Source organism: Piliocolobus tephrosceles, chromosome 5, assembly GCF_002776525.5.
Source record: "Piliocolobus tephrosceles isolate RC106 chromosome 5, ASM277652v3, whole genome shotgun sequence".
NCBI classification, from domain to species: Eukaryota; Metazoa; Chordata; class Mammalia; order Primates; family Cercopithecidae; genus Piliocolobus; species Piliocolobus tephrosceles.
Window position 1 is genome coordinate 160,904,784 of NC_045438.1, and position 12,119 is coordinate 160,916,902.

A 12,119-nucleotide genomic window follows, 5' to 3' on the forward strand; every position below is an offset into this window, starting at 1 on the left:
TTATAGAGGGCAATTTTTCCTAAATTGATCTATAGATTCTATGTATCCCTATCAAATCTCATCAGGCTTTAAAAATAGAATTTGACAAGGTGACCCTAAAAGTTATATAGAAATGCAAAAAAACTTAAGCCAAACAATTTTGAAAAATAAAGTTGAACTTAAACTACCTGATTTCAAAACTTACTATATGAGTAAAGCTACCATAATCAAGACAATTTTGTATTGGCCTAAGCATAGACTTATGGACCAGTGGAATAGAATAGAACATCCAGAAATAAGCCCTTCCATTGATGATCAATTGATATTCAACAAAGATACCACACCAAAAAAAAAAAAAAAAGTGTGATCCTTACCTTACACTTTACACAAAAGTGTATCCACAATAATGCTAAAAATCTTTTTTTTTTAAATCCTGAATAATTAGCTCTTTGCTTTAACTCCTAAAAGTGGGTCAAATACCTTGAATGACCTTGCCTGCTCTTTTGGACAACTTTACCGATGTTTTTCTCACTATGATCAGATTTGTCAAGCTCAGACCCTTGGAAGAAACTCCACCACATTACCCTGATAGACACCTGCAGTCGGACTTTTTTTTTTTTGAGTCGAAGTCTTGCTCTGTTGCCCACCCTGGAGTGTAGTGGCACAATCTCAGCTCACCGCAACCTCCATCTCCCCGGTTCAAGCAATTCTCCTGCCTCAGCCTCCCTAGAAACTGGGATTACAGGCACGCGCCACTGCGTCTGGCTAATTTTTTGTATTTTTCAGCAGAGATGGGGTTTGCCGTGGCTGGCCAAGGCCTATTGGCCAGGCTGGTCTTGAACTCCTGATCTCAGGTGATCTGCCCGCCTTGGCCCCCAAAGTGCTGGGATTACAGGCATGAGCCACCGCGCCTGGCCTGCCGTGGGATTTTTAAATTGACTCCAAAAGGTACTGAAAAAGCCTTTTAAATTGACTCCAAAAGGTACTGAAAAATCTCAGATGGGCTCTCAACTCAGATTTTATTTTATAAAAGAAAAATGTGTCTCCCGCCCTGCCTCGTGGGCGGTTGAGGGAGCAGGAAAGGATGGGCAGCGGCCTTGCCCTCTAGAGTGGGGAATTCCGTCCGATGGAAGCTTAATCTCTAAGGAGAACTATTATGACCCACACAAAACCCCTGCCTCCCCAGTTGTCCACATCAGGGGCCTGATTGACGGTGTAGTGGAAGCTGACCTTGTGGAGGCCTTGCAGGAATTTGGACCCATCAGCCATGTGATGGTAATGCCTGAAAACAGACAAGCACTGGTGGAATTTGAAGATGTGCCGGGGGCTTGCAACGCAGGGAACTACACAGCCGACAACCAAATATACACTGCCGGTCCCCCAGCTTTTGTCAACTACTCTACCAGCCAGAAGATCTCCCGCCCCGGGAACTCGGATGACTCCCGGAGCGTGAACAGTGTGTTTCTTTCTCTTTACCATCCTGAACCCCAGATCACCACGGATGTTCTTTACACTATCTGTAATCCTTGTGGCCCTGTCCAGAGAATTCTCATTTTCCGGAAGAATGGAGTTCAGGCCATGGTGGAATTTGCCTGTGTTCAAAGTGCCCGGTGGGCCAAGGCCTCGCTCCATGGGGCTGAAATCTATTCTGACTGCTGCACTCTGAAGATCGAATACGCGAAGCCTACACGCTTGAATGTGTTCAAGAATGATCAGGATACTTGGGACTACACAAACCGCAATCTCAGTGGCAAGGTGACCCTGGCAGCAACCCCAACAAAGGCCAGAGGCAGCCCCAGCTCCTGGGAGATCACCCCACAGAATATGGAGGTCCCTACGGTGGGTATCACAGCCATTACCATGATGAGGGCTACGGCCTCCCAGCCCCCCACCTCACTACGAAGGGAGAAGGATGGGTCCACCAGTGGGGGGAGTCACCGTCGGGGCTCAAGTCGCTACGGCTCCCAGTATGGGCACCCCCCACCCTTCCCCCACCACCCGAGCATGGCCCTCACGCCGACAGCCCTGTGCTCGTGGTCTATGGTTTGGATCCGTCTAAGATGAACTGTGATCAAGTCTTCAGTGTTTTCTGCAATGTGGAGAAGGTGAAATTCATGAAAAGCAAGCCGGGGGCCGCCATGGTGGAGATGGCTACGCTGTGGACCGGGCTACTACCTACCTCAACAACAATTTCGTGTTTGGGCAGAAGCTGAATGTCTGTCTCCAAGCAGCCAGGCCTCATGCCCGGTCAGTCATGCGGGTCGGAAGTCAGGTCTTGCAGTTACAGAGACTTCAGCGAATCGCGAGCAATCGGTTCCCCACCCCGGAGCGGGCAGCGGAGCGCCGCCTCCAGCACCCCAGCAGCGCGCTGCAGTTCTTCAACGCCCCGCCGGAGGTGGCTGAGGGGAACTTCTTGGAGATGTGCCACGTGCTGGGCGTGAAGCGGCCAGCTTCTGGGAAAGTATTCTCAGGCAAAAGTGCGCGCAGCTGCTCTGGGCTGCTGGAATGGGAATCCAAGGGCGATGCCCTGGCGACTCCGGGCACCATTGCCAGATGAAAAACCCAGATGGTCCATACCCTTACACTCTGAAGCTGTGTTTCTCCACCGCTCAGCATGCCTCCTAATTAGGCGCCTAGGAGGAGTCCCATCTGAGCGGGAAAACATTTCTCTTTCCTTTATGCCTTTTTTTATTTTTGAATGCTAGGTTTGTAGAGCCTTAACCTTAATGGAAACACTGGAAGTCTGCAAGGGGAGCCTACGGAGACCTGGTATCTCCCAAGATTAACCTTCACTTCTTCACTTTTAAAAATTTATTGCGCAAGGCCAGGCGCGGTGGCTCACGCCTGTAATCCCAGCACTTTGGGAAGCCAAGGTGGGTGGATCACCTGAGGCCAGGAGTTCGAGACCAGCCATGGCGAAACCCCGTCTCTACTAAAAGTACACAAATTAGCCGGACGTGGTGGCGGGCGCCTGTAGTCCCAGCTACTTGGGAGGCTGAGACAGGAGAATCATTTGCACCCAGGAGACTGGAGGTTGCAGTGAGCCGAGATCGTGCCATTGCACTCCAGCCTGGGCGACAGAGCAAGACTCTGTCTCAAAAAAAAAAAAAGAAAAAAATTATTGTATATGTGATTTTTTTTCCTGTTCATACATTTGTGCTGCCCATGTACTCTTGGCACATTTCAATAAAATTGTATGGAAAATAAACACAGCAAAAAAAAAGAAAGAAAGAAAGAAAAATGTGTTTCTATCTGGAGGATTTAATTGACGGCTGTGCCAATAATTTCTCAAATTTAGCTGTGCTCATTCTCCCTAATTTATTTGAAAGACATGACAAGGAAAAGAAGACTTTCCTTGGGCTTTTCACTGCTGGGGCTCTCTGGCGTTAAAGAGGGGAGAGGGTCTACAAAATCCTGGGTCAGCAGCTGTGGTTTTGAGATTTCACACAGAGTGCCTAAGTGTGTGTCTGTCCTGACAGCCTAGAACATTGCTGATCAGGACACAGCCTGCCCAGGTGAAATGCCTCCGAGGCAGGCAAACCCTCAATTAATCTTCTCAAGGCTTCAGTAGACCTAAGAAATGAGTGGACACGCCTTTCTGTCAAGGAAGAAGCTGTGGGTTTGCTCGTGTTTTCTGGATTCCTTCCAGCTTCTAGGTAAGTTTCCTTTCTCACAGTTCAGGAATGGGTGTGGAAAGCTGCAAGCTTGTCTTCCCTACCAGCGGCAGCAGATTCCCTGACCTGCCTGCACTGGCAGCAACTTGCAGGACGGACACTTTACTCTTTTGTCTAGAGATTTAATACAAGGGAAAGCAGGCCCCCTTCCCATGAGGTTAATAAAAGGGAATCGTATTGAAAATGAGAATACATTTCCAAAACACATTTCCATCTACCTCCCTTCCCGCAAATACTCATTACAATTGAATTTAAGAATAGCCAGCCATATCTTTTAGAAATTACTTCCCTCCTACCAAACAAATTAAACTTTAAAAACTCTTTTTCAGTTAGTAATGAGTATTTTAGAATATATCACTCTCTTATCAGAGGCATCAAATCATTTTCTTTTCATCAATAAAAATGTCACAATTAAGAATTGAAACTTGGCTGGGCACAGTAGCTCAGGCCTGTAATCCTGGCACTTTGGGAGGCCAAGGCTGGCGAATTACCTGAGGTTGGGAGCTCGAGACCAGCCTGGCCAACGTGGTGAAACACTGTCTCTATTAAAAATACAAAATTAGCTGGGCATCGTGGCGGGTGCCTGTAGTCCCAGTAACTTGGGAGACTGAGGCAGGAGACTCGCTTGAACCCGGGAGGTGGAGGTTCCAGTGAGCCGAGGTCGCATCATTGCACTCCAGCCAACCTGGGCAAAAAGAGTGAAACTTTGTCTCAAAAAAAAAAAAAAAAGAAAAAAGAAGAAGAATTATAACTCAATTTTTTGGAGCTCCAGCGGCCATAACTCAATATTCATTTGTTCTCATAGTGCACTTTCTACTTTGTAATTTCAAGACTTTCAAGATAAAATTAATATCACATGATCAGAAAAATGTAGATAATAACTGTACAAACCTGGGCAAGTCATCTTCCTCTTCGAGAGGCAATGTGTGCAGGGCTGACACACAATCACACCATTTCTTTCAGATCGATTATTTCTAGATTTTATATATTAACAAATACATGAAAGAAAATGCCTAGGACAACCCCTAGTTTGTGACAAGGTTAAGCATGGCATGTGGTTTTTAGGTCTTCGGTGTCATTTCTGAATATTGCTCCCACCAATACAATCTTCTACATTTTTCATTTTTGATGAAGCGATGTTATCATCCAGTATCTTTTTTTGTTTCTTTGTTTTCATTTTGGTCACTGCACTGGAACACAAACCTGCCTCTCTCTCTCTGTCTCTCTTTTTCAGTCGTCTGTTGCCCAGGCTGGAGTGCAATGGCTCAAACACAGCTCCCTATAACCTCAAACTCCTGGGCTCAAGTGATCTTCCCACCTCAGCCTCCGGAGTAGCTGGGACCACGGGTGCATGCCACCATGCCCAGCTACTTTTTTTTTGCATTTTGTAGAGACAAGATCTTGCTATGTTGCTCAGGCTAGTCTGTAACTCCTGGGCTCAGGCAGTCCTCCAGCCTTATCCTCCCAAAGTGCTGGGATTACAGGCATGAGCCACCACTCCCGGTATTGTGCCTCTTTTTGATATTTTCTTTTGCATTCTAAAAATAGCATCTTTTCTCAGATTATAAAATTAGTATTATTCATCACAAATATTTAAAATATGAAAAGTTATGAGGAAAGTGAAATCACTCCTAATCACTCCACCAAAACGTAATCACTGTTAATACTTATAGTTTATTTCCGTCTAGTATTTTCTTTTTTTTTTTTTTTTTTGAGACAGAGTCTCACTCTGTCACCAGGCTGATGGTGCAGTGGCATGATCTCAGCGCTCTGCACCCTCTGCCTACCGGGTTCAAGTGATTCTCCTCCCTCAGCGACCAGAGTAGCTGGGACTACAGGAGCGCGCCATCACGCCCAGCTAATTTTTCTATTTTAAGTACTGACTGGCTTTCACCATGTTGGCCAGAATGGTCTCGATCTCTTAACCTCATCTGCCTGCCTCAGCCTCCCAAAGTGCTGGGATTACAAGCATGAGCCACCACACCCGGCCCTTTTAGTATTTTCATGTAGAATCACTTTTTTCTCCAAAAGGTATACAACAAATAAACCAAAAGCCGTTTTCCTATTTGTAATCCATATCCATCTGGCATAAAACCATGTAAACTTGATCTCAAGCTTGTCCCAACAGCCCTACCAGTCCGAGTTTCCCATCCCTGCCTCGTGGTCTGTTTCTCCATCCACCCTGACCCAAATCCCACTCTCATGGAACTCTAGATTTGAGTTCGCCTTCATTTCCGTTTGACCCCTCAGACCTTGGGAATGTGAATTGTAGAGGCAAAACTTCATGGGATTCGTTTTTCTCTGAACCCAATATAACAAAAAACAAGTGAGACTTTGTTAAAATCTACATCCTTACTGTTTTTGATGCTTTGGAAATCAATCCAGTTTTACTCTGCCTTTTTCAATGCAGGTATTTCAAAGGATATGAGATACTCAAGAGTAGGCACCTATTTATATATGTAACTCCAGGACATGGCCCACAGTAAGTGCTCAATAATTCCTGTTCACTGGTCACTTAAATAACACTTAGAGAACTCTTGCTTCCTGTCTCGGTGAATATAATCAATGCTTAAGATTAATAAGGGCAACAGAAATGAATGCGCTCGGTGGTTCAGGATCCTTTACCAGCCAGAAGCACTCATCTTTAACCCCTAAACATTTCTGTTCCCCTAACTGGGTCTCACCTTTTTAACTACTAGCATTCTCCTCTTGCAACCATGGACTCAGTCTGTCTTTCCATCGACCCACCCCTGGCTGGCTTGGACACTTCTCTACCATCAAGGATGGCTTTGGTCTGCTCACTTCATTGACTTGAAGTCTTTTCTCTACCTCCCATGGCTCCACCTACTGCAGTCGGCCCAGTCCCACCCTCATCTCTCTGCTGAAACTATCCTTGCCAAACTCTATGGCCACTTCTCAATCCTTATCTTGCCTAACCTCTCCAAGGCATTTGACACACTTGACCTTGCCCTCTTCTTTGGAGATCTTTAGAGCGCATGATTTCTTGCTCTGAGTCTTCCTCATACCTCTAACTGCCCCTTCCCAGCCTCTTTTGCAGAGTCCTCTTCCTCTGCCTGAACCTTAAATGTTGGAATCCCCTGAGTTTCCATCCACAGATCTCTTTTCACCCTGCAAACTCGCCTACCGGATCTCATCCACTCGCATGATTTCTGCACTGTGTAGGTCCTACACGCCAATAACTCTATTCCATCTCCAGGTGGAATGTATATGCAAGCACCTACTGAATAGCTCCACTTGAATGTCCCTCAAAATCAACAAGCCCAAAATAAAATTTAGATTTTCCTTCCCAACCTTCCTTCCTCTTGTTTTATGGTACCCAAGTCAGGCACCTGGGAGTCTTCGTGCCCTTCTGTCACCCCAAATCTAGCTAATGGTTCACCAAGTCCTTTCTAGTCTGTTTTATTACTATTGATCCAGACTGTGATCTTCTCAAGATGTCCATCTGATCCTTTCTCTTATATGACCCCATGCCTCTTATAAGGTCCAGCCTCCTTCATGTCATTTAGAGGCCCTTTTGGGATCAGGTCCCTGCTTCCCTCATTAGCTTCATACCTTCATAATCCCTATGGTCCAGTCATACTGAGCTTATTTTCATTCATTCAGATGCTCTGATGTCTCTCATCTCTGGAAAGCTGCCTCTACTATTCCAACTACCTGGAACCCCTGCTATCTCTCCTTCACCCAGCCATCTCCTGCTCCTCCTTCAGGTCTTAGCTGAGACATCATTTTAGGGAAGTTTTTTAGAAAGTCTTTCTGATGCTACAAATCTCTTGGAATACGCTCCTGGTATATATGCTCCAAAAATACTCTGTATCCTGTTAGCTCATACATACTGTCATTGCCTTCACACTTGCCTGGTGCTCTGGTTTTGATGTTTGTCCCCACCAAAACTTATGTTGAAATTTAATTGCCAGTACAACAGTATAAACAGGTGAAACCTTTAAGAGGTGTTTAGGGCTGGATGAGGTGGCTCACACCTGTAATCTTATCCCAGCACTTTGGGAGGCTAAAGCGGGAAGATCACTTTAGCCCAGAAGTTACAGACCAGCCTGGGAAATACAGAGAGACCCCATCTCTACAAAAAATAAAAAAAATTAGACAGGTGTGGTGCCAGACACCTGTAGTTCCTGCTACTCAGGAGGCTGAGATAGGAGGGTCACTTGACCCCAGAAGGCTGAGGCTGCACTGAGCTGTATTTGTATTGCTGAACTCCAGCCTGGACAACAGAGTGAGACCTTGTCTATGTTGCAAGTGATCTGCTCTCATGAATGGATTAACGCCATTATTGAGAGAGTGGGTTCACTTATTCCTGTTCTCTTTCTCTCTCTCTTTGCCCTGCCACTGTTCACTATGGGATGACATAGCAAGAAGATCCCTGGCCGGGCACGATGGTTCACACCTGTAATCCTAGCACTTTGGGAGGTGGAGGCAGGTGGATCACTTGAGCCCAGGAGTTTAAGACCAACTTTAGCAACATGGTGAAACTTCATCTCTACCAAAAATACAAAACTTAGCCAGTCTCATAACTCAGTCTCTAAATAAGTAGATAGGTAGATAGCTGAGAGATAGATAGAATTTTTTATTTTTTATTTTATTTTATTTGAGATGGAGTCTCCCTCTATTGCCCAGGCTAGAGTGCAGTAGCATGATCTCGGCTCACTGCAACCTCTGCCTCCTGGATTCAAGTGATTGTTCTGCCTGAGCCTCCTGAGTGGCTGGGATTAGAGGCATGTGCCACCAATTTTTGTATTTTTTTTTTATTTTTTATTTTTTTAGTACAGATGGGGTTTCGCCATGTTGGCCAGGCTGATATCGAATTCCTGACCTCAGGTGATCTGCCCACCTCGGCCTCCCAAAGTGCTAGGATTACAGGCATAGGCCACCACGCCTGGCCCAAGAGATAGACTTTTTCTTTTTTTTAAAGAAGAAGATTTTGAAAGATGCCAGCCCCTCAATCTTGGACTTCCAAGCCTCCAGAACTCTGAGGAGAGAAATTTCTGTTCCATATGAATTACCCAGTCTGTGGTATTTTGTTATAGTGGCACAGAACAGACTAAGAAAACCAGAACTGCCAAGTAAGTGTCTGCCCTGGGAAGGCAGGGACCTTTTTTCTCTTTTTTACCTTTGTATTCCCAGCACCCAGCACAGCACAATGCTAGCACATAGCAGATGCTCGGCAAAAACGTGAAGCAAATGTCAAATAAGTGAATGAATAAAGAAATGAGCAAATGCATGTTCTCCCTTTTGCCCTTTTTGTCTCTTGCCAGGATAAAACAGACTCCTAACAGTCCTCCCCATTCCCCTGTCCAATTTATTTTCCGCATTTGGGTTAGAATAATCATTCTGAAAAAAAAAAAAAATGTAATCATGACATGCCCTGGTATAAAACCAATGTCTGTGCATTTCTAACAAGATAAATTACAGACTTGGCATAGGTTCAAGGCCCTCCATGAATGAGCTCCTGTCCACCTCTTCTCTTACCCTCCCACCCCACACTAACACTCAACTCCAGCGCTACTGAGTGATTCTTGGTTCTTCCCACAAATTGGCTCTCTTTTTGTGGAGAGACTTTGCACATGCTCCTCCTCCCTTTCTCCTCTGCCTGGCCCACTCACTGATCTTCAGGACTCAGTTTAGGAGTCACGTCTCGCAAGGAGCCACCTCTGAGCTCTCAGTTCCCTGGCGAACAGAAGTAGGTCCCTCTCTGTGGCTCCTATTGCCCCACATGCCTTCAATGGGCCTTCAGTCATAGCGCTCATCAGCCTGTAGACACCCAGCCTGAGATTCAGTTCCATTGCTCTTGAGAGTTCAAAGGCAAAGTCTTTCTTCTTATTATTCTTTTTTTTCTTCTTCTTTTTTTTTTTTTTTTTACATTTTCTTTTGCTTTTTTATTTCTTTTCACATTCGAAAAAGTGGAGAGCTGGGTAGCCCTCGCAATACTTTCAGTTTCTCTCTCACTTCCCCTAACCCTACTGGGAAAGTTTCTCAGGCCTTCAGGCAGGCAGGAACTGCAGCATTTATCTGGTTATCTTTTACTGACTAATAATCTTTGTTTATTTTCCTGGTGAATTTTGTTCATTTATGGACATACCTATATACATTTCTACCATTGTATTTTGCCCCACCTTTCAGGTTTTTGTTTTTTGTTTTTTTTTTTGAGACGGAGTCTCCCTCTGTCGCCTATGCTGGAATGCAGTGGCGCCATCTCAGCTCACTGCAACTTCTGCCTCCCAGGTTCAAGCGATTCTCCCGTCTCAGCCTCCTGAGTAGCTGGGACTACAGGCGCGCACCACCACACCCGGCTGATTTTTGTATTTTTGGTAGAGACGGGGTTTCACTGTGTTGGCCAGGCTGTTCTCAAACTCCTGACCTCAGGTGATCCAGCTGCCTTGGCCTCCCGAAGTGTTGGGATTACAGGCGTCAGCCATGGCATGTGCCTTTTGATTGTTCTTCCTCTTTTGAACTGGGGTTCCCCCCCCCACCCCACTCTCCCGTTGCAATTCTGGAAATTCTTGGTTACCAGATACTGCCAGGGCAGGTATCAGCTCCTATAGATGCTTTTCCAATGCAGTCCCATTTTCACGTGGCTTCTAGAGCAAAAACTACTGCCTTAACTTTCCCGTAAGCCATGAAGAGTCTTTCAATCCCAGCACAGTGGCTTGAGTGAGAAGAGTAGCAGAAGAAGTGACATTGTTAACAAAGAGCTATTTTCCAAGGGTTTTGAGGGCAATTGGGATCGCGGATAGCCGTCCCGTGTTAATATCTCAGCAGCCACATTACACTGAGTGTCTGTGGTGAGAGAGAACGGGACAGGCGCCGACAACAGGGGGGAGGGGTGGCGCCCTGCTAGACTCAAGATGAGGCTAACCATGAATGAAGAATAATAATTAACTTCACTTTCTGCACCTTAACCTTCATCCTACCTTTAAAGTGTAACTAGGAAATTATACACATTTTCCTATATTGTTTATTCTAGCAGTCAAAATTTGGGGCCTAGATTGTTTTTCATAGAATCATTCTATTTTTAAACATTGGTATTTTAAAGAACCCAGACACGGCCAGGTGCGGTGGCTCACACCCGTAATCCCAGGACTTTGGGAAGCTGGGGCGGGTGGATCACTTGAGGCCAGGAGTTTGAGACCAGCCTGGGTAACGTGGCAAAACCCTATCCCTGCCAAAAATACAAAAGTAAACTGGCTGTGGTGGAACGCACCATGGGCCCAGCTACTCAGGAGGCTGAGGCACGAGAATTGCTTGAACCCAGGAGGCAGAGGTTGCAGTGAGTCGAGCTTGTGCCATTGCACCTCAGCCTGGGCAACACAGCAAGACGCTGCCTCAAAAAAAGAAAAAAAAAAAAGAACCCAGACACTTCTCAATAACATTCATTAGGATGGCTACTAGCAAGATCCAAAACAAAGCAAACAGAAAATAACAAGTTTGGATGAGGATATGAAAAAATTGGAACTAAAACAGTATAGTGATTCCTCAAAAAATTAAAGATAAAATTGTCACAAGGTCAGAAGATTGAGACCATCCTGGCCAACATGGTGAAACCCCATCCCTACTAAAATACAAAAAATTAGCCAGGTGTGGTGGTGCACGCCTGTAGTCCCAGCTACTTGGGAAGCTGAACCAGGAGAATCACTTGAATCCAGGAGGAGGAGGTTGCAGTGAGCCGAGATCACACCACTGCACTCTAGCCTGGCAACACAGCGAGACTCCGTCTCAGAAAAAAAAAAAAAAAAAAAAAAAAGAATTATCAGGCCAGACATGGTGGCTCATGCCTATAACCCTGACACTTTGGGAGGTCAAGGCAGGAGGATCACTTGAGGCCAGGAGTTCAAGATCAGCCTGGACAACGTAGCAAGATCCTATTCCTTAAAAAAAAAAAAAAAAACTAAATATAGCTGGGTATGGTGGCATGCACCTGTAGTCCCAGCCACTTGGGAGGCTGAGACAGAAGGATCCCTTGAGCACAGGTCAAGGCTGCAAGGAGCCAGGATGGTGTTATTGCACAATCAAGCCTGTGTATAAAAGTATGAGACCCTATCTTAAAAGAAAAAAATTACCTTTTGATTTAGCAATTTCATTTCTGGGTATAAACCCCACACAATTGAAAGCAGGGACTGGAACGCACACTTGCTATACACCATGTTCATGCAGCATTATTCATGGTAGCTAAAATGTAGAAGTAACCCAAAGGTCTACCAACAGAAAAATGGATAAACAAAACGTGGTACACATGTACCATGGAATATAAGTCACTGGCCTTACAAAGGAAGGTAATTCTGACACATTATTACATGTATGAACCTTGAGGATATATGGTAAGTGAAACAAGCCAACTGCAAAGTACCATAGGATTCCACTTATAGGAGGTACCCAGAGTAGGCAAATTCACAGAAACAGAAAGTAAAAGGGTGGTTACCAAGGGCTGTGGGGAGG

At 45.4% G+C, this 12,119-nt stretch overlaps 1 pseudogene; it reads left to right on the top strand.

Annotated features, from left to right (window-relative positions):
- Positions 1-1,131: 1,131 nt before the first annotated feature.
- Positions 1,132-2,604, top strand: LOC111548626 (annotated as a pseudogene).
- Positions 2,605-12,119: the final 9,515 nt, after the last annotated feature.